This window comes from Pantherophis guttatus, chromosome 4 (assembly GCF_059756535.1).
Source record: "Pantherophis guttatus breed Tessera chromosome 4, ASM5975653v1, whole genome shotgun sequence".
Classification (NCBI taxonomy): Eukaryota; Metazoa; Chordata; class Lepidosauria; order Squamata; family Colubridae; genus Pantherophis; species Pantherophis guttatus.
Window position 1 is genome coordinate 129,754,619 of NC_142066.1, and position 27,888 is coordinate 129,782,506.

The 27,888-nt window shown below is 38.6% G+C and overlaps 1 protein-coding gene across 1 annotated transcript in view; it reads left to right on the plus strand.

Moving 5' to 3' along the window:
- The first annotated feature begins 16,421 nt into the window (after positions 1-16,421).
- The window catches only part of CALCR (calcitonin receptor), a 168,815-nt gene continuing 157,348 nt past the window's right edge, over positions 16,422-27,888 (plus strand). The window contains exon 1 of the mRNA XM_034402015.3: positions 16,422-16,919. The gene's annotated coding sequence lies outside the window, so the exon portion shown is untranslated. The remainder of the gene's footprint in view (positions 16,920-27,888) is intronic.

The following is a 27,888-nucleotide window of genomic DNA, read 5'->3' on the forward strand; positions in this document are numbered from 1 at the left end:
CCATGTGAATGCTAGAAGAAAGGATTGAGGATACACATATCAAGAAGTGCGGTCACAGATGAAATCTCCTAGATAATTCCCACATACTTTACTCCATATTTCTACATATTTGAACAAGAAATATTTTAAGAATAGTCTTTATTATCTGTAGCCTACCTTTGGCTCTTGATTAAAAAAAGATTATGGTAGTCCAACTTTCAAGGTACTTTAGTTCATTTTCTAATTACTTTTACATTGTGCCATCCATTAATTCTTTTTCTTTATCTCAGCCCTCCTTATAGGATGTCTGAAATTGTCTATATGTTAGTCTTTTTCTAATATTTCCTGCAGCTTTTATGCATATCACACACTTAGGCAATTAGATACAACAAGGATGATAAAAAAGACTATACAGGTAATTTCAATTTACAATCATAAATAAGCCCAAAATTTCTGTCAGTAACTGAAACATTTGTTAAGTGAGCTTTGCCCATTTTACAATTTTTCTTGCCAAAGTTGTTAAGTGAATCACTGCAGTTGGTAAGTTAGTAACAAGGTTGTTAAGTGAACCTGGTTTTCCCCTTGACTTTGCTTGTCAAAAAGTCGTAAAAAGTGATCACATGACCCCTGGACACTGCAACCAACTGTCATAAATATGAATCAGTTGCTAAGCATCTAAATTTGGATAATGTGACCATGGGGATGCTGCGCTATAAGTGTGAAAAATGGTGATAGGTCACTTTTTTCAGGGACATTGTAACTTTGAACGGTCACTAAATGAACTGTTCTAAGTCGAGGACTACTTGTACAATATCATCACTCAAATTTTATTAAATATTGTTAAATATTAAATATAGTTAATACTTAAGTATTAACTATAATTGTTAAGTATTAAATATAGTACCAAATATCATGAGCTTTTCTAATATACTTTTGATCAGCATCCTTGTTCTAATCCTTAAATCAAACTGCCTTTGAATGATTCAACCCAAATTTCTTTCCCAGATGTTCTTTCTACAGTTGCTTCTTATTAAACTATTCAGTCTTATACTTACACCCTCTCTTGCTTACGTTACCAGCTGTTTCTTCCATTCCAACTGGTTGCAGCGACATCTGCTGGAAAGAGAAGTCATTTCAGTGGAAGCCCTTCACTGGGCTTCAGAGTGAAAAACATTTCCAACACTCATAGCAAAACTATTTTTTAAATAAAACCCCATAGTACTAAGGAACTAACCATTTAAATGCTACATATTAATGAAAATATTATTTCATGTGATATCTCTAAATCCACAACATAAAAGTTTAGGTATTTTAAATACAAGTAGTCCTCGACCTTCAACCGTTTGTTTAGTGACCATTCGATGTTACAATGCCACTGAAAAAAGTGACTTATGACCGTTTTTCATACTTACAACCATTGCAGCATCCCCATGGTCACACAATCAAAATTCAGGTGCTTCGCAACTGATTCATATTTATGACGGTTACAGTGTCCCGAGATTATGTGATCTCCTTTTGCAACCTTCTAACAAGCAAAGTCAATGGAGAAGCCAGTTTTACTTAACAGTGATTCACTTAACAAGTATGACAATTAAGGTCATAAAATGGGGCAAAATTCACTTAACAAATGTCTCACTTAAACACTGTAGTGTCTCACAGAAATTTTAAGCTCAGTTGTGGTCGTAAATTGAGGACTACCGATACAAATACACGGTCTGGAACAATATCCAATAACAATGAGATCATCTCCTTAAGCCAGCTACTATGAAGCAGTATTTGATGCTCAAATAAATCAACAGAAGGTCTGGAACATAATACAAAGTACTGCTTTAGGAAAGGTTAAGAAAAGAACTTTAGCATTATAGCTTGACACATTTAAGCCATTCATGTAATTCAGTGACTCATTGCTGTTATTTAGATCTCCCTGATTCCTATCCTCTTCCCAGCAAGGCACAGTGAAGAAATTTTGCACTTCTTAAAGCCTGCTACAGCAATCTTTCAGAGGACAGGAAAAGAACAAAACAGATATAAAATAAATTGAAACAATACTAAATGGAAAATAATTATCATTCAGCAGAGTAACACGTGTATTTCTATAAATGAAATTATGAATAATGAAAAGACATATGTAAGAGGAAATGCTTTATTCTTTGCTTAAATTACATCCTCTTTAAAAGATATCTCATAAACTCAAGGAACCCTAAACTCATCAGTATGGTCTATAATTTATATTGATTGTTTACATTGTTCTCATTTGTACTATTTTGCTATTCAAATTTTGCCGTGCCCAAGGAATTTTGCACCAATCCAAGCTGCCCATTGTGCATTGCTTCCCGAAATGTGTTCAGCATTATTTGGGGGGGGGGTTTTGCTAGTATCTCATTTAGGATGAAAAATTATTTACAACTCTGAACATAATAAACACTTCATATGCTTCAGTTCATAAAACTATAACAAAGAAGTTTTTAAAAAAACCCTCTTCCATGCAGAGTTTTCTGTTTTTATTATGCCATGTTTGAGAAGTTTTTCTGGATGCACAGCCTATTTCAAACCACACATCTTGATAGTCTGGGATTTGATGTGGATTTTCCAGAGCCCACCATTTCTTTCTTTTTTAAAGCTATCTTTAGTATTGAAACATGTAAGGGATAGAAAGAAAGAAAGTAGGTACAAAATCATCTATACGGCACACCCTGCCCTACATTAAAAACATTTCAGAAGCAATAGAAATCAGCTTCCAAGATCTTGTAGGAAGAAAAATCCATCTGGTTCAGTTCCAAGCTGGGAGAGAGGCACTAGAAATAAAATGGAGGCTAGCTCCATTTAAGGAAAGAAGGTCCGTTTATTGATGAGCAGAACCACCAACAGCATGTGGTTCTGGGGCAGTTGACCAATTGGTTTGATGAATGCAAGGCTTTTTATACAGTTTCTGAAATGCTGCAGGGGACTGTGCAATGTAGTGAGCCTAATGTCTTTTGCTATTGTAATGGTGATGGGTTAATCCTATTATGTCCTAAAGGCCATGTCCTGTTCTTAGAATTTGTGTGGAGGAGATATAAATTCTAATCCCATCAATTGGAGCTAAAGGTGTTTTGTTTGTAAATAGATTGGCCCAGTCTTTCTCAATGGCCACAAACTATACATCTCTAAATACTTCAGGCATCTGCCAGAGGCTGTTTTACTATGCAGGAAACTGGGGGTGCTTTCTGTCTTTAAGAGAATTTCTTCTTTGAGGAAATATAATATTCTACCTCTTTTAATATTCCCCAAAAATATTTCATTCTCTAGAAGGGAGGGCTTCTCACAAGTGAACATCGTACCCTATCCAGAGACTACAATACGAGGACAAATGATGCATTGCAAAGATCGCTTGGAAGTGGGAGATACTTCTAATGTAATCTATTGGCTCCCCTGCATAAATTGTCCCTGTGACTATTTAGAACAGATGGGAAGAACTAACCACCAGGTTGTAAGAACAGAAGCAAACTGTCAAATGAGGAGACTCGAATACATTGGTAGCCTCACATTGTAATGAACAAGGGCCTACATTCAATTTCACAGCTACTAAGATTGTTGGCTGACTGGGTACAAAGATAACCAGGGAAATGAGTGAAGCCTGAGAAACAGGACCCCTTGTCAGTCAACAGGAGTGCTGATTTACCATCAGCTTATTAGGTACTTAGGAGCCGAGGGCTTGGCAGCACAAGGAGACAACAGCCAATGATTTAATACCCAGCATCAACACCCTAATCAACAGGCACCACAATAAATACTATGCCCAAAGCCCAAAACACACATTCTGGTGTGGAGAAGTTCCTTGAGAATAGGTTCTAGCACATAGTCTGAAACCTCAGAAGACTAAACGTCTGGTCCCACTGATTAACCCAGACTGGATCCAGATTGAAATGTTTAGTGTCATTGTCAGGTTGCAAAGTTCACTTCAATTGCATTTCAATCTTCTTATAGGTGGTCTCATATTATTCTTAAATATCCTCTGGTACAATGAAGAATTCTTATTTGATTCTACAATGGTGAGTTGTCCAGATCTGGTGTATCAAAGCAGCCCCAGACCATTACATGCTTTATTTTTACCATGCTTTATTTTTGGAATATGATTCTTCTGATAAAATGCTCTCTTTGATTTTTGTCAAACACGTCTTCTGGTGCTATGGCCAAATAATTTTATCTTGTTCTGTCTACCCAGAGCATATTGTTTCAGAAATTCTTCGCCTGTGTTTATTTATTTATTTATTTATTTATTATATTTCTATACCGCCTTTCTCCCATAGGACTCAAGGCGGTGTACAGTCAAGAAAAATACAGACACACAAACATCATAAAATTGCTAATTAAAATTATTACTTAGTTTGGTCAATTAAATAAAACCCAGAATTAGATAACATTTAAAAAATCATTCACATGTTCATATGTTTAGCCCCGCCTGTTGGAACATCAGGGTCTTGAGGGCACGGCGGAAAGCACGGAGATCAGAAATATTCCGTATCTCCGGGGGCAGTTCATTCCAAAGGGTTGGAGCCCTCACAGAGAAGGCCCTCCCCCTGGGAGTCGCCAGTCGACATAATTTGACTGACGGTACCCTGAGTAGTCCCTCCCTGTGAGAACGAACTGGTCGGTGGGAGGCTATTGGTGGCAAAAGACGGTCTCGTAGGTACCCAGGTCCTAAGCCATGGAGCGCTTTAAAGGTGATAACTAACACCTTGAATCGCACCCGGAAGACCACTGGGAGCCTGTGCAGCTTGCGTAGGAGAGGTGTTACATGGGCGTAACGAGCTGCGCCCATAATCACCCACGCGGCTACGTTCTGGACCAGTTGGAGCCTCTGGGTGCTTTTCAAGGGGAGCCCCATGTAGAGAGCATTACAGTAGTCCATACGGGAGGTAACTAGGGCATGAGTGACCGTGCGCAAGGCGTCCCAATCCAGAAAGGGACACAACTGGCGGATCAGGCGAACCTGATAAAAGGCACCCCTTGCCACGGCCGTCAAATGATCTTCTAAAGATAGCCGTGAATCCAGGAGGACACCCAAGTTGTGGGCCCTCTCTGTGGGGAGCAAGATCTCATCCCCTATTGTCAGTGATGGTACCAGCTGACTATACCGGGACGCCGGAAACCACAGCCACTCGGTCTTGGAGGGGTTGAGTCTGAGCTTGTTTCTCCCCATCCAGATCCGCACGGCCTCCAGGCAACGGGACATCACAGCAAGGGCATCATTGGGGTGGTCTGGGGTGGAGATGTATAGCTGTGTGTCATCAGCATACTGATGAACAGTCACCCCGAAACCATGGATGATCTCGCCTAGCGGTTTTACATAAATGTTGAACAGAAGGGGTGAGAGGACTGATCCTTGCGGCACCCCACAAATAAGGTGCCTCGAGGTCGACCTCTGCCTCCCTGCCAACACAAACTGCGAACGGTCAGAGAGGAAGGAGGAGAACCACCAAAGCATAGTGCCCCCTATTCCTAACCCCTCCAGCCGGTGCAGTAAGACACCATGGTCGATGGTATCAAAAGCCGCTGAGAGATCTAATAGGACCAGGATAGAGGAGCAACCTCTGTCCCAAGCCCTCCAGAGATCATCCACCAACGCGACCAATGCCATCTCCGTGCTGTATCGTGACCTGAAGCCTGACTGGAACGGATCCAGATAGACAACTTCATCCAGGTATCGGGGTAGTTGTCGCGCCACCACACTCTCAACAACCTTCGCAACAAAGCGAAGATTGGAGACTGGACGATAATTTGATAATATAGCCGGGTCCAGGGAAGGCTTCTTGAGGAGGGGCTTCACAACCGTCTCTTTCAAGGCGGCGGGAAAGACACCCTCACTCAGAGAAGCATTTATAATCCCCTGGAGCCAGCCTCGTGTAACCTCCCGGGAGGCCAGTACCAACCAGGAGGGACACGGGTCCAATAAACATGTGGCAGCGTTAAGCTTGCCCAGAATCCTGTCCACGTCCTCAGGAGTCACAGAGTCAAACTCTTCCCAGATAACGCTCTCAAGACCTGCCCCCATCTCCTCCCCTGGATCTACCCAATCAGAGTCCAGGCCTTCCCGAATCTGAGCGACTTTATCATGCAGGAATTGTACAAAATCCTCAGCTCAACTCTTTAAGGGATCTTCCCGTACCCCCACCTGAAGTAGGGAGCGGGTCAGCCTAAACAGCGCGGCTGGGCGGTTCTCTGCAGATGCAATAAGAGCGGAGAAGTAGCTAGACTTCACCGCTCTTATCGCTACTAGGGAGGTCTTAATATAAGATCTCACCTGTGTTCAGTCAGATTCAGATCGGCTTGTCCTCCAATCGCTCTCAAATGAAGTGTTGATGAACAAACTTTAGTTTTGCCCTGATATTCTTTCGAATACCGAAAGTTTCAATCTGGTATATTGCCTATGCAGATCTAATTTGTGCAGCTTCTTTATAATTGTAGATTCCTGCATTTTGACATCACTAGTGTTCCCTATAGGTCACATCATGAATGCTTCAACATTCAAGATGAATGTATTAATGTATTTATAGTTAAATGTATTATGTGGACATCTGCAGTGTACTGCTTGAGAACATGAATATTAAATTTTTCAATGCAGAAAATACATGGCTGGCTGAAAATCCAAATGATACGTAGCAAATGCTGGGTAGCTTACATAAAAAAATGAAGAATATGGATCTCAAAATGAATGTATAAAAGAATAAGGGAATTGTGCTTGACAAGAAAAATGGAGTGAATGATTGCAAGTTAAACATAAAATAAAATATGAGCAAATGGATGAATGATATGTGGTACATGGAATATTTAGTAAATGTTAGAAAATGGATGGAAAATATTTAAAGCTTGCAAATGCTAATAGAATGCTAGTAGATAATACCTATTGCCAGGAATTAATGATTGCTGAGAAATGACATGAAGAAATGTGAATTTATTCCTGCCTTCTATTACACTGAAATGACAATTAGGTATGTCAAGAGAAACCTAACTCTCCCTTCCATGGTCATGCGATTGCATTTGGGGTAATTGGCAACTGACTTGCATTTATGGCCATTTGCAGCATCCTGCGGTCACATGACTGTGATGGGCTGTAGTCATTGACTGTAATGACCATTACGTCCGTTTCTGCCTTTACTTCCAGTTTCTAACAAAAAAACCCAAACCTTTTTACTCATTTAATGACTGCTTGCTTAAAAACCACTATAAAAAAGGTTGTAAAAGACATGGACACTTATCAACTATCATGATTTACAGCTATGATTCCAGGCTCAATCACAGTTGTTTAAGTTGAGGACTAAACTTGTATAGCAGGTGTGGGCAATTAATTTTCCCAAGGGACCTCATGAGTAACTGGGACTGTTGTGGAGGGCTACCAGCACTGCTGACACCCTGACTCATGCCTCTGACACCTCCCTGTCCCTGTTGATCACATCCCACCTCCTCTTTGTATTTATTTCTCTTTTTTCCTCCATTTGTGAAAAGTAGTATGGTGATAGGTATGTATGGCTTATTATTTTACTCCTTTAAACCTCTTGCTATTTTTGTAACAAAAGTTCCTGCATCGTTTTTCATACTGAATGTTCTCTACTAGTGGCATTTTACATGTATTTAGAGTACAAATTATTCTAATGAATACAGGCTTGCTTAACATAGTTACAAGGAAACACAACAACCTCCCCAACTGTTTTTGCTTGATTACATCAAACTCACCAAAATATCCACAATGAAATGTATTTGTAACATTTTCCAGTTAATGTTTCTTTAGTTAATCTATACATTTTATTGCACTAATTTTTCAAAATTATGGTTTCTAGTTTTCTTTTCTTCTCAAATCTGGTGCATTATATTAATATTTGGGGCTGAAAATGAACAATTCTTGCACACTTCATGTGTGCAAGATGAATTTATTGTCATCCATACTACTAAATCAGTTTTCAATCTAAAGGAAATTAATGGTGAGTTTCTTGTTCTTTCTAATTATAGATGAACTTGATAAAATCTTTTTACATTTTAAACTTAAAATGTTCCCTTTTTCTTCCAGAATTGTTATCTCTTCATATCTGATTTTTCTGATACCACCAACTACAGAAAAATCTTGGAGGAATTCCAATTCAATAACAAATAAATGTATGGAGCAAAATGGCAACTGAGATTCTGGGGGTCTTATAAGCAGCATTCCTTCTCTGTACTGTATACTGAAGGTCTTTGGAATCATTCATTTTTCTAAATTACATTCACAGATATGGCGTTTTGACTTTTCTTTTCAAACTGCTGCATAATAATCTTAGCACTCACAAAGTGTTCAGATACCTTTTCAAAAGTGAAAGGAAAGGAGGATGAGACTGGAGGATTCCTGGAGATTTTGCTTTCAGCAAAGTGCGATCAGGATAATGTATAGACAAATCACTTCCCTTCTAGGAATAATGTGAAAATTGAAGTAATATTTCAAGAGGCAAGAACTTCTCTTTCCTGTTAGTTTCCTATATGCGTTGCTACTGTCTTGAAATGAGAAGTTTAATTACTTATTTGTTTAATTAATCCCAGTTTTATTTTTTTTTATAAATAACTCATGAAGAACCTGCATAATAGGTTCCTCCTACGATGCTCTCCAACAAGATGGGTTGGACTAAGAGACAGTAACTGGCCCAAAGACATGCAGCCAGCTTTCACACCTAAGGCAGAACCACAATTCACAGTCCCCTGGTTGCTAAATGGATGCCTTAACCACCAAATCAAATTGACACTTGCATCTTGCAATATTTCATGAGTGAAAAAAAATCCCTGAGTGAAAAAAGATATATTCTCCTCATTTTTCATTTTGGCTCTAGTATTTTATTCTGTGGGATCACTGAAAGTATATTTTCACCAAAAGTGATTTCAGACCACGAATTACTTGCACTTCCAATCAGATACTCTATTTCTTTTCTCCATAACTTAATTTCTCTGGTATGGGGGGAAAAAATGGACAGGTTGTCATCTTACATTCCAAATTATTAGCTTCTCATTTAAAATCCTGCCATGCCAAATATTTGACATCAGGACAGGAATAACTTTCATATAGGAGATATTGGCTGAGAGACCTTGGTTCAACCAACCTCAAAGGATTGTAGTTGTGACTATACATAGTGGAAGGAAAACATGGAAGGAAATATATGGCACCTTCAATCCTTGAACAAAAGGTAAGGATACAAATCTGGTAGCTATTCATCAATAGTTGATTGACAGATAAATAATGCTCAGTCTATCATTCCTTGATGCAGGGATAAAATCCAGCAGGTTCTGACAGGTTATGGAGAACCGGTAGTGGAAATTTTGAGTAGTTCGGAGAACCAGTAGCAAAAATTTTGAGTAGTTCGGAGAACCAGCATATATCACCTCTGGCTGGCCTCAGAGTGGGGAGGGAATGGGGATTTTGCAGTATCCTTCCCCTCGAGTGGGGGGGAATGGGGATTTTGCAGTATCCTTCCCCTGGAGTGGGGTGGGAATGGAGATTTTGCAGTATCCTTCCCCTGCCATGCCCACCAAGCCATGTCCACCAAGCCACATAATGCCTACCAAACCATGCCCACAGAACCGGTAGTAAAAAAAATTTGGATTTCACCACTGCCTTGATGGTATGATGAAAGCTTTGCTCAAATTATTTGGGTGTCCCTGCTTCTAAAACAATCCCTATCCTTCTTCCCTAGAAAATAGTTTTATATTTGCCTCCTAAATATGATTTATCACCTCAAGCCTAAGATTCTACTCTTTAATACTTCTTCAGTCTAATTATGGTTAAATAGAAATCTCAAAGTGATTGCATTTTTAATTAATATTAATCATTTTGAATTATAATTGTAATTGATAAAGCATGCTGATTTTATGCATATTTGTCTTAGTTGCATCTACTCTCCAAGATCTTTTTAGATGGAGAAATCAGGATTATCTTATTCACTGCTTATTTATCTGCTTGCCGTAAAGAGTTACTACTAGCAGGTAACAGATGTAAATGATTTACCAAATGAATAAGTAGTCTTGTTTGAAATATCCATAATATCCAGATGCCATTCATTTTATATGACCTATATTTCTCTATGTATGCTGAAAATTCTATCCATGTCTGCAAATTATAATGCCTTTGATCACTGAGACTTTGCCCCCATTTGCTTCATTAAGGCTACAAGCCACATTATTTAAATGTAGGTGTCTAAAAACTAAATAAATAATGTAAAATAGCAGTTATTACCAGCAAATAGAGACATTTTCCCGCCACATCTAATATTACATGGGAAGATCTGTAATTGTATATTACAATGCAGATTTCCCCTGCTCATGTTTGACACCATGAAGTTCAACCCTCCTCTATCTCCACAAATTTTGAACTATAATTCCTGTAATCTTAAAGTGACCTGGCCATGAGTTAACAACGTTATGTTCCAAATCAAGTGGAAGGTTCCTGCTTGGAAACAGCCTGTTTTCCATCCCGTCTCCCAAATCCAGTCTACATTCCTTGGCTACTGAGTACATTCATTCTGTATTGGGCTCATTCTGAATTCTTCTCACCCCAAATATCTTCTTATATTTCTTCAGTCCTAATGTCCTCCCAGCCTTTCCAGGATTTTCCTCTTATGCATGGATGGTATGCCATTTTGGATTAGGGGAGTTTTCAGGTAGTCAGCATAAATGTCAGATTAATCAATTTTTTGGGGGTATTTGGAATGATTTGACATATTTGGCATCTTCTTATGAGGGAAGATCCAGAACCTGAATAGAGAAGATATTTTAGCCTAGGACTGCAATACATTGGCAGAGGTATGCATGGAACCTTCCAGTCTTTTCCTGCTTTGAACAGGGCTGTAGTTAAAATAAAAATTCCTCATTTCTCAGAAGTATAATTCCATTTCTTCTTTGCCAACAACTTGTTTTTCAGAGTAAGAAATATTCATGGGAAAAAGTACTGATAATTTTTGAGATAAGGTTGAAACTAACAGCACCAAGAGTTTTAGATTGAAAACAGAAAACTCTCAAATACTTGTGCAGGAGAGGAACAGGTCAAACTATATTGTAAGTGTGTGGCATGCATTATAACACAAATGCTCTAACAGAATTTATCTAAAATTTCAAAAATTATAGAATGGATGCTACCAAATGAAACCAGCCCAGACAGAGGATATCTCTAAACTTTCTCATCTACATCTGCAAAACTTTTGGAAGGCTAGTCCTTGCCAAAGAAAAAAAAGTTTGCAAGTTAGTAATTTCCAGAGACATAACCACATTTTTCCATTTCAATAAAAATAACAAACAGTCTTGGTGCATTTTAAATTCTAATAGATTTTTTATAAGCTTTCATGGATCATACTCTATTTCAAATATGTTCGGACTGCAATTCCCAGAATTCTTTAGCAGCAATGAAACCCAGTCTACGTCATTATAAAATCTGCACAAATATAAATATATGCGTACTCATATGCAAATAATTAAGCATGGGGTTCCTCCCTGACTTCCCCACTTATAAACCCTGGAGATACATGAAAATGTATCCTTCACAGGATAGCATTATCTGCATTTATTGGGATGGATTGTAGCCCACAAAAATATAAGCTAAATAAATCTGCTTTTAAGTTGCCACAAGATTCAGAGTTGTTTGTCTAGGAAGAGAAGTTAGCATTGTTATCTAAATATATTAAATAATGGTGGATTAATCTAGCTAGAAATTAGAATTATCAGTTATTGGCTCACAGCAGAGATGGGATTCACTTACTTTTCCTACCGGTTCACAAATGTGAGCGTGCACAGCCTTCCACACATGCTCTTTGCTTGCACATTACATCTGGGCGGGTGGGCAGAGCCTCCCGCAGTCTCCACTACCAGTTCACCAGAACCTGACAGAACCAGCTGAATCCCACCATTGGCTCACAGTTTTATGCACCATGTAACTTGAGTTCTTGGTGAGAGGCTTGCGTGGTTAATTTTAAGGGTGTGGCTTCACTAATTGTAAAATGTTTTTATGTATTTTTCTTTCTGTTATTATTCTAGCTTCCAGTGCCTAGATTCATTCCAATTCTGACTGTTCCTTCTTCTATTATGGTTTTCTGTTATACCATAATGTTATACTGTAACTTTTCAATATTGATTTATCTTAATATCTGATTTTTGCAATGTAGAACATAGGGAACTACTTTTAAAAACGGGCAAAAAACTACAATGTGGGACTGCTAATAGGAAGTGAGCAGTAAATATGCATTGAATCAGTACTTGATCATCCTCCAGATAATTTCAAGCCTGTATTAAAGTATTGTGTTTTTTTTTTTTTTACTTTTCACAGTTTGGAGACTTGCAGCCTGTCATGAGGTCACCTTCCAAAGCTATTTTCAGAACAATCTATGGATTTCTTTGACCATAGATATGTCCTTTGAAATAACTTGTCTCTGGTTATTTTGATGATTTTCCAGTACTAGACATTGACCTTTTTGGTTTACCCATATTGTTTAATCTTCTGTTTAATTTCATGTCTGTAGATTTTTATTCCTTTGGTTTGCATTTTTAATTGATTTATCCTGCAATCAATGCCATCTTGTCCTTTCATACGCTTTTCTTTGATTTTCTGGCATATTTATTTGCTGCCCTTTTATTGATATAGACTATAATCACAGACAATGCTTACCATGGTTAACTTAACCATGATTAACCCAAAGTAATTGGCTCAATTGGCATAACATAAAGATCCATAAACTAACCACAAAGGTTGTGTTTCAACAGTATTACAGTAAATTAAAATGCAATTGGATAGTGTTTCCCATGTGCAAAGCTTTTCTACTTTCAGTAGTTCTTATCAAGGAAGCTCCTCTAAAAATTTTGTTTCGGGGTATAAATGCTACAGACTCAGAAGACTGACAAGTAACAGTTATGAAGCACTGTATAACATGGAAGACTGTCAAACTACAATTTTTCACTAGCCCAACACTAGCAGTTAACATGAGGGAAAGTATGAAATGTGGCTACAGAAGGAATAGTGAACAATTCTAAGGACTGTGTTATATGCAACTATTCAAGCTGTAATACATTACAGGTACATTAATTTAGGAATAATCCCTATTGTTTTAGTGGATTCAGATCTACAGGATTGCACTTCATAGCTAAAACAACCTTATACAGTGTTTTCTTTTCTGAAATGTAATTTGATCCATTTCTTCATGTGTTTTTAAAGCCACCAACTAGTGCCATATACATAGTTTGTCAATGTATTAATAGAAATACATTTTAATACGTAAGCTGTGCTTGCTAAAGGTCCTTCCAAATTTCAAAGGAACATGATACAATACATGATTCATTATTTATTGTACATATACAGTAAACCTTAATTTACTCCCCAGCTCCTGTATTTTATTCCATTGATTCCTTTTCTGTATTCTACTTTCACACACACATTCCACATAGAACCAGCATATTAGCTTTCAATAGCACAGCTGGAAAATACCTAGTGATCTCAGGCGAATTAGAAATTAATCTTTTGGGAAATCCTTTATTTTGAAATAATAGTTTTTTATTCGTTCTTTCAGCTCCAACACAACTGCCTCTTCACATAATCACATTTACTAATAATTTATGAATGGCACACTGTAAAGCTTAATTTAGTCGGGATCAGGGGTGAAATCCAGCAGGTTCTAAAAGGTTCTGGAGAACCGGTAGCAGAAATTTTGACTAGGTTGGAGAACCGGCAAATACCATCTCTGACTCGCCCCCAAGTGGGGTGGGAATGGAGATTTTGAAATATCCTTTCCCTGTTATGCCCACCAAGCCACACCCACAGAACTGGTAGGGAAAAATTTTGAATTTCACCCCTGCCGGGATGTTGTTCAATGCATTTTAAAATGACTTTCATTAGAATAGTTTTGCTTTTCTTGCAACTGTGCTATCAAATACACAGTGAACATGAATTTATATGAACCAAACTGATTAGAAGAGGCCTATATCAGGTTCATTCAGTTCCTGACTAAAGAAGACCTTTTTCTTAAGGAAACAAGCAAATAATTTTGGGGAATTTAACACAGTAAATGCACTTTTGCAGGTGAAGTATGATACTAGTTTGCAAAATGCTTATATGTAATAGTCTGTTTTTAGAACATTATCTGGATGATGTTTTATGATTTTTGCAGCTGAGATGTTTTGATGATGCTTTTACTGTTGTGAGCCATTCAGAATATTGGTAGGTGGGTGGCATAAAGATAGTCAAATAAATTAAACAGATGTCTTATTATTTTATGTGCCAGAAGTCTGTCATTTTTGCTGCAAAAGGCTACTGCAATTTCCTTTAGAAATAATTTTTAATAGTCCCAGGTCTCTGAACTGATACTAGCTTTCACAGTAAGTTTTATGGGGTCAGGGTTTGTTTATTTCATGACAGAGTTCTGAGACTCAAGTTTTTTTTGTAATATATCTATTAAATTAACGAATGTACCAGTCAGTATTAGATGTGTACTGCAATGATCATGACAACTTCAGGTACACTACCATAGAAAAAGGACAGGCAAGAAGAACTTATCTCTTCCTTCTCTGCACAATGTTGTGCAATGTTGTGTTGTAAAACAAGTAATCAGTTACTTCTTTAAGCTTTTCACCCCTCAGATGATGAGCTTGAATAACTGACTGCTAGTATTTCCTTCATCCCCCCTTCTTCCTATAGGAAGGCATAGTTAAGAGTTCTTTCCTTTTAAAACATCTATCTTGCTTGTGGACCTTAATTCTGACTGAATTAGCCTTAGCCAGCAAAAGGAAGGTGCTTTTTAAAGAAGCAGCTACCATTTATTCTCTGCATGTCTGCCTTGGGAAGTGATGCAAATTTTTAAACTAGTCTAAGCCTAATATCTAATCCACAGCCTATAATATTTTATTTCAAATGGGCTGGTCCCACCACTTTATCTTTCTTCCATTACTATGTTAAAATTTCATTGGGCCAGGCTGGATGCATGACTTTCTGTAGTCCTATTGGGGCATTATAAAAAATATCCCTCTTTATCAGTGTGTATACTGTTGCGGATGTTCTGTGGAATCTCTGAGCCATATGGTCCTCTGTTGCTCTCTTGTCGGGAATGTCAGATTACATTAATCTATTCCATTCTGAAGAAACACTCAGGCAGAGAGTACAATTTGGATTCTGATGTATCTTCCCAAATTCTGTGCCTCAATTTATTTTAATTGACTTGGCATTGGAGGGACATATTAATTCTATGATTGCTCATATTCTCTCTTATTTTTATACCATTTTATTGTATGTTAGTCCTACTTTGTATTACATCTATAGACTTTAGGAATGGGCAAGTGTATTTGATAAAATATTTAATATTTAATGCATATCATATCTTCTGGCTGCAACGTTTGTAATAAAGTCAAAGGTCCAGTACCTCCACCAACTTCTCAGCAAAAGGATCATCTGACAGCTGTGCTCCAGACAGGGATTTCAGCAGGTTCTGACCAGTTCTGGAGAACCAGTAGCGGAAATTTTGAGTAGTTCGGAGAACCAGTAGTAAAAATTCTGACTGGCTTGCTCGTCATCTACTCTCTGCCGAGTCCCAGCTGATTGGGAGGAAGTGGGAATTTTACAGTAATCTTCCCCTGCCATGTCCACCAAGCCACGCCCATCAAGCCATGCCACACCCACAAAGCCACACTCACAGAACCAGTAGTAAAAAATTTTGAAACCTACCACTGCAGTGCTCCCCTCACATGGCAAGGCTGGGGCAAGTAAGCCAAACATCTGTGAAGGCCTCCTTATCCTGGTCTTCAGGTCAAGACCAGATCTCTGATCTCTGCTACTCTAAGACAGGAAAAAGTTAACCAAGACTGCAAGTTATTGCTAAATCACCTCTATTGCTTGGGAGTCAGCTTTCACGCATACACCAAAAATTCGTGTGAAATATTAGTGTAGCCATGGTGTTGCATTAAACCACCTTTATGATGGTTTAAGAGCAAACAAGCACTGGAATCAATAGCTGAGGTAAATATGCTTATTGATTGAATTAATTTATTTGTATCCCGCTTTTATTATTTCACAAACAACTCCAGGCAGTGAACTTATTCACTCTTTTTCAACAGCAGCAGCCCCGTGAGGTGAGTTGGGGTTGTGAGATTGGCTCAAAATCATCCAGCTGGCTTTCATGGATAAGGCGGAACTTGAACTCATGGCCTTCCACTTAACTAGCCTGGTATCTTAACTAGACTAGAGCATACAGGCTCGGGTATGTGCTCGGGTCTTTCTAACGTCTTCCTCAGTTTTCGGAAAATTGAACAAGCGTGCCTGCCCAACTGGAAAGGGGTGTAGCGGATCACGTCCACACCCACGCCACCAGCCAGGTTTCCTCTTTTCCGTAGGAAGCCCCCGCCTCTTCATGTCCCCGTGACAGCCGCTCGCCTAGTTTCTAGGGCTATCCTCGGCATCGCTGGAGGGAGGCACCCGAGCGTGCGGCTCCTTTAAAGTCTGGGCTAAGCTGCCAGTTAGCCCTGCCTCTGCCCGCTTGAGCTTCCCAGCTGGGACCTGGGCAAGGAGGCGCTGTGCGCTGGTCCTTTTCCGTCACCTTCTGCCGGTGCGGAGTGACCGAGTGAGCTGCTGCGGGGTATGCAAAGAGAGGCAGTTCAGTTCAGCCTGAAAGGGCGTCGATCCTGCAGCGTGCGCCAAGGGACTCCGCTCTGGTGGGGAACCTTTGTCTGAGCCGGCGGGGTTGATTCCTGCCCTCTTTCAGACTTCGGTAGCCCTCGTGGTACAACTACTGTCCATTTGGGCATCCGTGGGCGATTGTTTTTCCAACTCGGTCTCCCCCCAGCCCACCTTTGGGAAGGAGAGGTGGAATTCAGCGATCAGATCTTGCAAAAAGATAGCCGGCTAATTTCCAAGTGCTGGGACCCTGGTGCTGCAGGGGAGATTCAGAGAGAATAAACTCCCCTGTCTGCCTTTCAGAGGAGAGGTAAGTGATGTCAAGTTGGAGCTTTGGCTGATTTTATGTGGGGATTTTTAAATCTTGGGAAAGGGAGAACGGTAGAAGGTACGGGAGTCTTTCAGACTGTGGATCTGCGTAGTTTTGCTGGTAGTGTAAAAAGCCAATTCCCTCTTAGAAAGCTGCAGTTGCAAGAGTTCATTTGAGCGGTTGCTGTCTTTACAATATTTTGCACTGAGCTTCCCTGCATCCATTCTTAGGATTTTTTTTTTATTTTTTATTTTTTGCAGGATTCAGACATTCAACATCATCTTCCACTTGTTACTGTCCTGTATTTATAGGGGGGCTTCTGCTCTCTCGTTCCTTTTCTCCAAAAGAAAAATCTATTAAGAGGGGAACAGACAGAATATTGTACCTGCCTTTTCCTTTTCACTCTAGGAATTCAGTATGTAGAAGCGAAATAATCTTCTCCCCTTCCCCCTCCCTTTCAAGATGAACTTCTAGCTTAGCTAAAGCTTTTTCTTTTGCTCAGTTCCTTGCAGTGTTCACTGTAGTAAAGTAGAGCATCTTTCTGAAGGAACTTGGTGCACTGAACATTTATGTGTTGGAGGAGGGATGCCAGTTAGTTTATAAGTGGAAAATGAAAGCAATTGGAATTGTGAAGGGGGATAAAGTCAACTGGAGGGCAGCACCCCACCCACCCACCCACCCACCCCCGCATCCAATGTGGGTGAGAATTCCTCAGTCTTCATTTTAGAAGAGTCCTTGCAGGAGTCTCTCTTATCATATTGGAAACAATTTGATTCCCTTGCAGTCCACATAAAGGGTGATAGCTCAGTCTTGGACACAGCAAACAAATAACATGCCAATGTGGCAGCTGGATGGAAATTTTAACATGCAGAGACACTGTGCAGTTGATGTGGCAGAGTGAAGGAATTCTACCTGTTTTATGAAAAGAACAGTAGAAATTGCACTGGACACTGCAATGGCTGTGTTAGCCAGTTGCAAATGTTTACTAACTTTTGGGTATCAGTGAAGGTATAACAAACCTAGCAGTTTTCATATAACTTTTGTCTAATATGAATGCAGAATAAATCATAGATGCTAGTATGCATAGGATATGTAACTAGCATTAGAAATACTGCTCAGTGGAATGAAATTATGTGCAATATTATGTGTGTATTGCATATGTGCAGTATCTATTGAACAGTCATTATATGTCACAATTAGAAGTTGCATCTTTACAAAACCTAAATGCAAATCATTTTTTCTCAATACCTTGAGGTATTCTGGGTTTTATTTGTCATTCCCCCCCCCCTTCTTTCTATATGGCATTTAACAGATTCTGTGATAGGTATGTCTACATATGGCGTTGGAAGCAGTAAGACTGCAACAGCAGTTCTAGGTTGTGGGCTTGTAGCAGTATATATAAATTGATGCAGAATTTATTTTATTTATTAAATTTGTACATTGCATTTCAAAATAGATAGCTGTCTTTCATAAGGTGGCTGGATTAAAAAAAATATACATAGTTATTCCAAGACTTCAAATCTGATAGTTGCAGCTCCAAATATTATGTTGCATACTACATGTTATTTACATTGGGTAATAGTAGCAGAGTTTCATTACTCTACTCAAAAGATGTTTTCTCTTTACTCAGTGTAAAAGGAGTTTGAAGGAAATCAGTTCAGAGTAGGGCTGACAGCCGTGTTCATCTAAATAAATTATTTTTCTCTTTAGAGATGAAATTAATGTTTTGCTACTGTTATCTAAGGTACTGCTTTATTGTAGATACATGTATATAAACAGCTGGAAATGTTGTGTCAATGTGTCAACACTCATTCACTTATGGAAATGCATTCAACATGGGTTTTCATTAAAACTGCATTAAACCCAGCTATTTATCATATGGGCTGTTCAGTATATTGGATCATAACAAATAAAACACACAAGAGTTCTTTACATTTAAGTTTCTTTGTAGTTCAAGCACTTGATAACTTTGGCAGAGCTGATGTCTGTTCTTGCTATTACTACAAAATTGACTTTGCAGCTGGTAGAACAGAATAAAACACATTGGTACTTCAGAATGAAATTTTAAATAACAGCTATTTTAAGAAAAAAATTCCTTGTGTCCTGACTATGGTAGCATCTCATATTTATTAGGGATAGGACAAGTTAGCAAAATGCCTTCTGTCTTGGCAAACAGCAGTAAATGTGTTTATTATATTTGTGTGCCACTAGGCTCAGAAAACATGTTCTCACATCCAGCATAGCATGCATTTACTAATAGTATAAAGATTGTGAAACAAAATTTATTTTACACATTCATAAAGAGTTGCTATTTCTCCTTGTTTCTAAGAAAGAACTCAACACAATAAACTTTTTTCCATTCTGATTTTCTCTTGCTGCCAGAGAATTCAACCCTGAAGTTTGCATTGGCTTTCAGAGTTCAAAAAGTTGAATCTCTGAAATGAAGTTACTGGCTATTACATGATTTTATTTCTGTAACATCTGACAGTTCCAACTGGAAGAGTCCTTTCTCAATGCATTTCCAAATATTATTAGGAAAAGAGATAATTCTTATTTGGAAAAAAAAAAGTCATTAAGTAGATGAAACAGAAGGAGTGAGAGTGAATAAAATAAATGTTCTAAATAAGATAAACTAGAAATCACTTCTTTTCATCTGTTGCCTTCAATTTTATTTTTAAAAAATTGGACATGGACATGAAGTGGTATCATACGAGGTCACATGCTGATTTTCAGGAACACAATAGCCTCAAGTTAATGCTTCCCAAGATACTCAGTGCATTTTAAGATTGCTAAACTGCCACCATTTATACTCAACTCTTTTCTTTGCTTCCAGAGGAAAACTAAGATACTGTGAATTTAAGTACTGTAAAATAGCATGTGGTTCTCTGGTTTAGAATTATTTTGCTTATTCATAATAGTTAGCTAATTGTTTTTCTACAGCAAAACACTCAAGAAAATATACAGTTTAATTCTGGGTGCTTCCAGGTAATGAAACAATACTAATAAAATGGAAATCCAATGGCACAAATCCTAAAAGATATTAGGAACTTAAAGAAAAAAAATAAACTTATTCCAATTCTCAATAATAATAAAGGAGATATTATTTCAAAAATATTTTAAATAGACTTGAAAAACCAACATTCTTGATTGAATAAATTCTAATCAGCAATATATATAACCCAGTCGTGGGTTGTTCCCGATTCTGTCTGGTTCTATAAAACCAGTAGTAAAACCGGTAGGAGGCTCCACCCACCTGCCACGATGTTATCATGGGTGATCTGCACATGTGCAGAAGCGCACGCGCTCCTGCTGCAAACTGGTAGTAAAGGTAAGTAGAACCCACCCCTGATATAACCTGCTTTTTTTTTCATTTGCCCAAAGTAATATTCTTTCCTTCTATTTATGCTCAGAACTGCAACACTCTGTTAGGCTGGACTAAGAGAGGATGATTGGTCCAAGGTCATTTAGTAAGCTATTGTGGCCAGTGAACGTTTGCTGTTTGAGTCCAACTGGTGCAGTGATGAAATCCATTTTTTTTTACTACCAGTTCTGTGGGCGCAGCTTGGTGGACGTGGTGTGGTGTGGTGTGGCTTGGTGGGCAGGGCAGGGGAAGGATATTACAAAATCTCCATTCCCACCCCATTCTGGGGCCAGCCAGAGGTGGTATTTGCCAGTTCTCCAAAATGCTCAAAATTTTCGCTACCAGTTCTCCAGAACCTGTCAGAACCTGCTGGATTTCACACCTGAATTGGTGGCTTTAAGATTTTTATTTAGACATCCAAGCATTCAGAAATGTTATTTATTTATTTTTGTTATTTTGGAAAGAACACAGAGTGCTCTAAAAGTTTCAGATCTGGAGAATAAGTAGGAATAAAATATATTCAGACAGAGCAAAAATTAAATTATTTAGAAAGAATTCTAGACTTATATATATGTATCATCTGCCCATGAGAAACTTTATTTTCAATCTCTCTGTCCCCCTCCCTCTTCTGCCACAAAATGTCCTGCAATTTGAGATTGTACCATTGTATTGTATTTTCTCCAAATTATGAAAGCTAGTATTTCCTAGGTGTCAAGAAACTTTTTGGTATCTAAATGAGATATCTAACCAAGTTAGGTGTGGAGTTAACTTCCATATTTTATCATAATCATGGTTTTTCAATAACAACAAAAAAGTCTCCAACCTGATTTCAGTTTTGACACTAAGAGGTTCATATTCTGCTAAGCAAAGTTTTAAAACCTTGACTTGTTGAATAAATTGTAGTATTTTGCATCACATAGTATCAAAATTGATAGGTTTACCCACTGCACTAAGCCAAAGCATCAATGAACCCATGTTATGAATGACATGGAGTTTGATCCATCCTTTATGTCAATGCTCTCTATATACATTTGCTTTCCAGTTATCCAACCGTGTTATCAAGCCTCAAATGTTCAATAATGAAAATAAAAAACCTGAGTGACACCTTACATACTAATAAACAAATAACAAATGTCTTCTACTGAAGTTCCATTGAAGTGTGTGGAAACCACCTAAAGGCATAGTAGTAATTTTATAAATAAGCCATTTATTTCAACAGAGTAACACAGAAAAGAATTGCTTTGCTAACTGTAAACTCTGTCTGCTTCATGGAATGTGATTTATATATGTCTTAACAAATTAAATGCACCTCAATCCCATTGTACTAGGCTACAAGTTTCAATGAATACATTCATGCATATGGATATTTTAAATAGGAGTGAGTAGGGATCATACATTATGGTATGGGCAAGATATTTTAAATAGGAGTGAGTAGGGATCATATATTATGGTATGGGCAGGATAGTTGTCTTTGTTGCATTAGAAAAACTCCCATTGATGCTAAAAGTTAAATTCTGTTCATTCTGTGGTATAGTTCCAAAGCCAGCCTAATATGTTGCCTGTATGTTCTGTTTGACATACAGAAATCATTGGACTAGCAATTGAATTACTTTAACACTGATTAGACAGGTTCCTCTAATGTACCTGAGAATACTTGGTTAGTTTTAAACACTGAAATTCACTTAGTGTCTCCTGCTCATTGTGCTCAGAAGGCATAAGAAGGGAGCTGTTATTATTCCCCTAGCATTTTTCATTCCTCTGTAGTAACTTTGCTTCACTACATAAATAAAGGAGATTTCTCAGTCAATTCCATTCTTGTTCTTCCAGTACTATGGTTAATTTCCTTTTTCAAAACCAGCACAAAATACAGTGTTTTTGTAATACTTTGTAAAAGAGGAACTAATGGACTTAAGCATTTATTCCAAATATATATAAAGCAGAAATAATTCTACCTTCTTTGAGGGGTTTCTTTTATGCTATTGCCACAGTTTCCAAAGCATTACCCTCTTGCTAATATAAGGGGAAATGATACTGAAAAGACTAGCTTGTATGACTGCAGACTTTGAAAATCTCAGGATCTTAGATGGTATTCTCTCTCTAATTAATGGAAGAGGGCTGGAAAGAAAAATAAGAATATCTGTATCTCAAGTCAGTAACTGGCTACCCAGTTTACAAGAGTGTAAACAGAAGATATTTAGTTACAACATCAGAATTATCTGGAATGAAGGACAGATTCCTATACATAAATTTAGTCTCCCTAAATCTCTAATTCTAATATGGAGGGAATTTAAATTGGAAAAATATTGCTTAATAAAGAATTATCTGTGCTAAAGTCCTTGATTCAAACAACCTTCTTCTCCCCTTCCTACCTTTTTTAACCAAAACAAAAGAGAGAGTTCATTATGGTTTTTGTGTGTTCTTTGGTTCAAGATGTTGTATGATATGATATGCAGATTAAATATTTTTGCAATGCAGATATTTAAGGTTAGAAGACTAAAGTTTGTGGGTGGACTATACTGCTGTCTTCTGCATGAATTTTCTAAATCTTAAAAAAAAAAAAAAACACTGGACCCAGGAACTACAGAACAATCAGTCTAACAATCAATACCTGGGAAGATTCTGGAAAAGATAATTAAAAAAAAACAGATCTGCAAACAACTAGAAGCAAATAAAGTTATAACTAGTAGCCAACATAGGTTTGTTAAAAACAGACCATGCCAAACCAGTCTTATTTCATTCTTTGATAAAGTCACTAAATTAGTAGACCAGCTAAATACTGTGGACATAGTATGATTTCAGTAAGGTATTTGACAAAGTAGACCACGATTTACTTCTTGGTAAGCTAGAAAAATGTGAAATAGACAACATCATTACTAGATGGATTTGTAGTTGTTGACAACACAAGGCTCCATCTTAGGTCCAGTACTCTTCAATATCTTCATTAATAACTTAGATGAGAAAAATAGAAGGGGATCATCAAATTTGTAGATGGGACTAAACTTTAGGAATAGCCAACATCCGAGAAGACAAGCTTAGGATCCAAAAAGATCTTGACAAACTTGAACAATGGGCCTATCCAACAAAATGAATTTTAATGTAAAGAAAAGTAAAGTTTTATATTTAGGCAGGAGAAATCAAAGGTATAAGGATAGATTAAGCAAGACTTTGCTCAAAAACAGTAACTGTAAGAGGGACTTTGGAGTCCTAGTGGAGATCACTTGAATATGAGCCAGCAGTGTGCAGCAGCTGCCAAAAAAGCTAATACAATCCTGGGTTGTATAAACAGAGGCATAGAATCAAGATCAGGTGAAATATTAGTGCCGCTTTATAAAACCCTAGTAAGACCATACCTGGAATACTGCAACCAATTTTGGTCACCATACTACAAAAAAGATGTTGAGACTTTGGAAAAAGTTCAAAAAAGACCAACTATGCTGATAAAAGACCATATGAGGAATGGCTGCAGCTTTTGGGTTTGACTAGTCTACAGAAAAGAAGAACTAGGGGTGACATAGCAGTATTCCAGTATTTGAGGGCTGCCATAAAGAAGAGGGTGGGTCAAATTATTCTTCAAAGCACCGGAGGACAGAATAAGAAACAATGGTTGGAAACTATTCAAGCAATCTGGAATTAAGAAGAAATTTCCTAACAATGAGGACAATTAACCATTCAAAAATCATAGGTGCTTCATCCCTGGAGGTTTTTAAGAAGAGACTAGGAAGTCACTTGTCTGAAATGGTATAGGTCAGTGATGGTGAACCTTTTAGACACCGAGTACCCAAACTGCGCACACATGCATGCCTAAACTGAAAGGTGTGCATGGACATGGACGTGGACATGCACGGACCTGCGTGCATGCACAGTAGCGACCCGAAGACCAGCTGACTGGTGGGAGGCGGGGCATCCCAACACCGGCAACGCGACAAGAAGTAAGATCTTTTTCTTTTGTGAGCTTCTGTTTCGTTGTTTACAGGGAAACAAAAGCTCACGAAAGAAACGCCACAGAGATCTGACCTGGGGCGATGGTGCACATGCCAGCAGAGAGGGCTCTGCGTGTCACCTATGGCACGCGTGCCATAGGTTCGCCGTCATGGGGATAGGTTCTCCTGCTTGACCAGGGGGCTGGATCTCCAAGGTCCCTTAAAGATTCTATTCTATTCTATTCTATTCTATTCTATTCTATTCTATTCTATTCTATTCTATTCTATTCTATTCTATTCTATTCTATTCTATTCTCAAATATGATACCTCCATTAGTATTGGCTCAAATCTTTCTTAGTAGTAGCTATTCTGGGAATTGCAGCGTAACACACCCTCAGAGTGTAGGGCACGTACTCTGCATTTCTGTTAGCATTTGACATTTAATGAAATTATGTTGTTAGAAGAACTGTACGCCAATTCAGAAATGCACTGGTATTATCCATCTTCAATTTAAATATATATATTCCTTACCCAATAACTATTTGAACAGTAACATATAGCAAAAGTTTAATTTCACATGGTTGTTAATGTCATATTCATCAAATTCTTCAGTAATTGCAAACATCCACATCATTTTTGAACTATTAAATGTTTGCTTTTCTATATGTTGTCCTCCCACCAAAATGAAATAATCTTATTGTCTTATCCTTTCTCCAAAGATCTCAGAGGACTATACATTTACCTCCAGATATGCTTAAAATAATGATGTGAAACAGGTTAAGGTGAGAGGGTGAATGATAAACACAATCAGTTCTTATGAATAAAACTAGTTGGTCCATCTCCAAAAATTTTGACTGCTAATCAGGTTAAGCTTTACAAAGGAACCTCAATACATTGTAAGCCGCCCTGAGTCTCCGGAGAAGGGCGGCATATAAATTAAAGCAAAAAAAAAAAAAAACAATCACTTTATATAATTTATCTATTTTGGCTTTGTTCATATTAGTGAAAATTATTAGAACTATTTTAACCATTCTTTAAATTAAAATATACACTACTGTTGTCTATTGCGTAATTGATTATCCTCACATAATTCTGAATCTATTTTTAATTGTGAATATACCTTCATTTTTATTTTCCTATTTTGCAAGTATTAATTAATTAATTATACCAAATTGATGATATTATTTTGACTTGTTTATATTTTCATACAGGGATTAAATAAATATGTAGAGCGGGCATCATCAACTATCAAGTCTCATGATCCAGATTGCCAGGAAAGAATGGAAAAGAAGTCTGATATTTTTATGGGATATTGGGTTAAAGACAGCTGGCAGAAATCAAAGGATAGAAAATATTCCTTTTAAAGAAATAAGCAGGATCCTAGGAAGGCTGTATATTTATTTTTTAAAAAAAGATTTACACATCCAACTTAATAAATGGTTCATGTAGGAGAAAGAATAGAAGAACTTGGGGGCTGAATGAAAAGAGGGATTTACATAGCATAAATGAACTAAGTTCAACCTTCTCTTGAGTGCCATTGGCCCTTATCTAACTCTAACCTGGTGCTGATCATTACTTGAGAAGATTCCTGTGCATAACTTTTAGAAATAAATCAGCTTAATTAAACCTTGATGTGTGGACCCGGTCTTTTGCACCTGAAATTTCATTATATTTAAAATCAGTTGATAATATGTGGTACCGTATTTTTCAGAGTATAAGACACACCTTTTTACCCTCAAAAAGAGGGTGAAAATCTGGGTGCGTCTTATAGTCCAAATGTAGTCCCACCCATCTACTAATCCCCACCCTTTGGACATTTTTGGGCAGTTCCATGTGGCAGGGATCTGGGTCGGGGCACAGCCTGAGGAACAAACCTCTTTGGAACAGTCTGGGGGGGGATCTGCCCAGCAGCTTCGGTGAACAAGGCGGGCCACACGGTTCATAGCTGGTCACCCCTCTGGCTCCCCAGCGGGCAGCTCAGGGCAGACAATGGTTGCAATGACTTCACTCCCCAGCAATGTGAGGAAACGCCACTGCCTAAGCCCTCTCTGCGCCCAGGAGCCAAGCCAAGTGGGAGCCCCTAAAGTGAAACATCCCTCCTTTCCAGCTACCACTGCCTGTTGGCCAGATTCCCCAATGCAATTCTCAGAGCAATTTTCAGGCGGTGGCAAGTTCCCCTGCAATGTGCAGTCGGGAACTGGGAACTATTTTGGATTCAGGAAGGGGATCATAGTGCTGCTGCCCGAAAATGCTTTCCTTTGGAATTGGGAAGGAAAGCTGTCTTTGGAATCTATTCTTATTCCAAAGGAAAGTGTTTTCAGGCAGCAGACCCACAGTCCCCTTCCCGATTCCAAAAATGATATGTGCAGAGGCAAAATAGTGCATCACGTTTTAGGCGGCGGATCTGGCCAAGAGGAAAGAGAAGGTGAGTCACCTGAGAAGGAAGACAAGGGCATGTATGTGCAATGGGAAGAAAAGCATTTTCAGGTGGCAGTGCTGCGATCCCCTCCCCGAATCCAAAACGTTTCCCTGTTACCCGCTGCACATTGCAGGGGAACTGGCCACTGCCTGAAATGCAGCTATGAGAATTGCATTGGGGAATATGGACAGCGGTGGCTGGAAAGGAGGGACACTTCTAGGGGTTCCCGATCAGCTCGGCTCCTGGGGACGGAGAGGGCTTAGGCTATGGTAGTGGTGGCTCCTCACATTGCTGGGGAGTGAAGTCATCACAACCATTGTCTGCCCTGAGCTGCCCGCTGAGCAGCCAGAGGGGTGACCATCCAGGAACCATGGGGCCTGTCTTGTTCGCCGAAACTGCTCCCCAGACCATCCTGAAGAGGTTTGTTCCTCAGATTGTGCTCCGACCCTCCCCCAGAGCATGTGAAGGGTCTCTTCGGGGGAAAGCGAGTAGTTCCTGCAGATCACAGGAGCACCCCGATAGGTTTTCTGGAAAAGAATTCAGTACCGGTAATCAAGGCCCTCTTTCCCCAGCTGAGTCTCTAAGGCACCTCTCACTTGCAGGAGGAGGAGGAGGGTGGTGTAAAGCAGCGCCACCTTAAACCAAAGCCTCTGAGTAACTGGGAAACAAAAGCCGCGCTTCCAACAAAATAGAAACGTACCATAATCCAGGCCAAAGAAGGAAGAAAGCCAGGCTTTCAATGCCTACGGCTATAGGTAGGAAGACGGGGACGTCTTGGGAGCAGAGTCTTCGGTGCCAAGTCCCTCTTCTGCTCCCATGAAAATCATCCCCACCCCAGTCGTTCCAGTTAAATGTGCATATAGTGATAGGGTTTGTTTTAAATGGATAAAAAGATCTGTGCTGCTCATCAAAATCGAGTGGAAGTGAGGACACGGCTGATCTTGATGCTGGTAGCCAAAGGCAGAATTCTTTTTTTCTTGTTTTCCTCCCCCCAAAATTAAGGTGCATCTTATACTCCGGTGCATTTTATACTCCTAAAAATATGGTATTTATTTGCAAGCAAACTTGCTTAGAATCACAACCTTTAGACTGCAGGTAACACCATGGACCTCATTTAAAGGCAAATAAAAACGTCTGCAATAATAATATTTCCCATCCTAGTCAATTTCCTTGAGGTTGAAGACAACTTTAAATTCTTACTATTTGAACTCTTAATAATAAATGTAGGCTGCTGAATTAGCTCCCCAGTTAACGGCTTAAAATAAGAT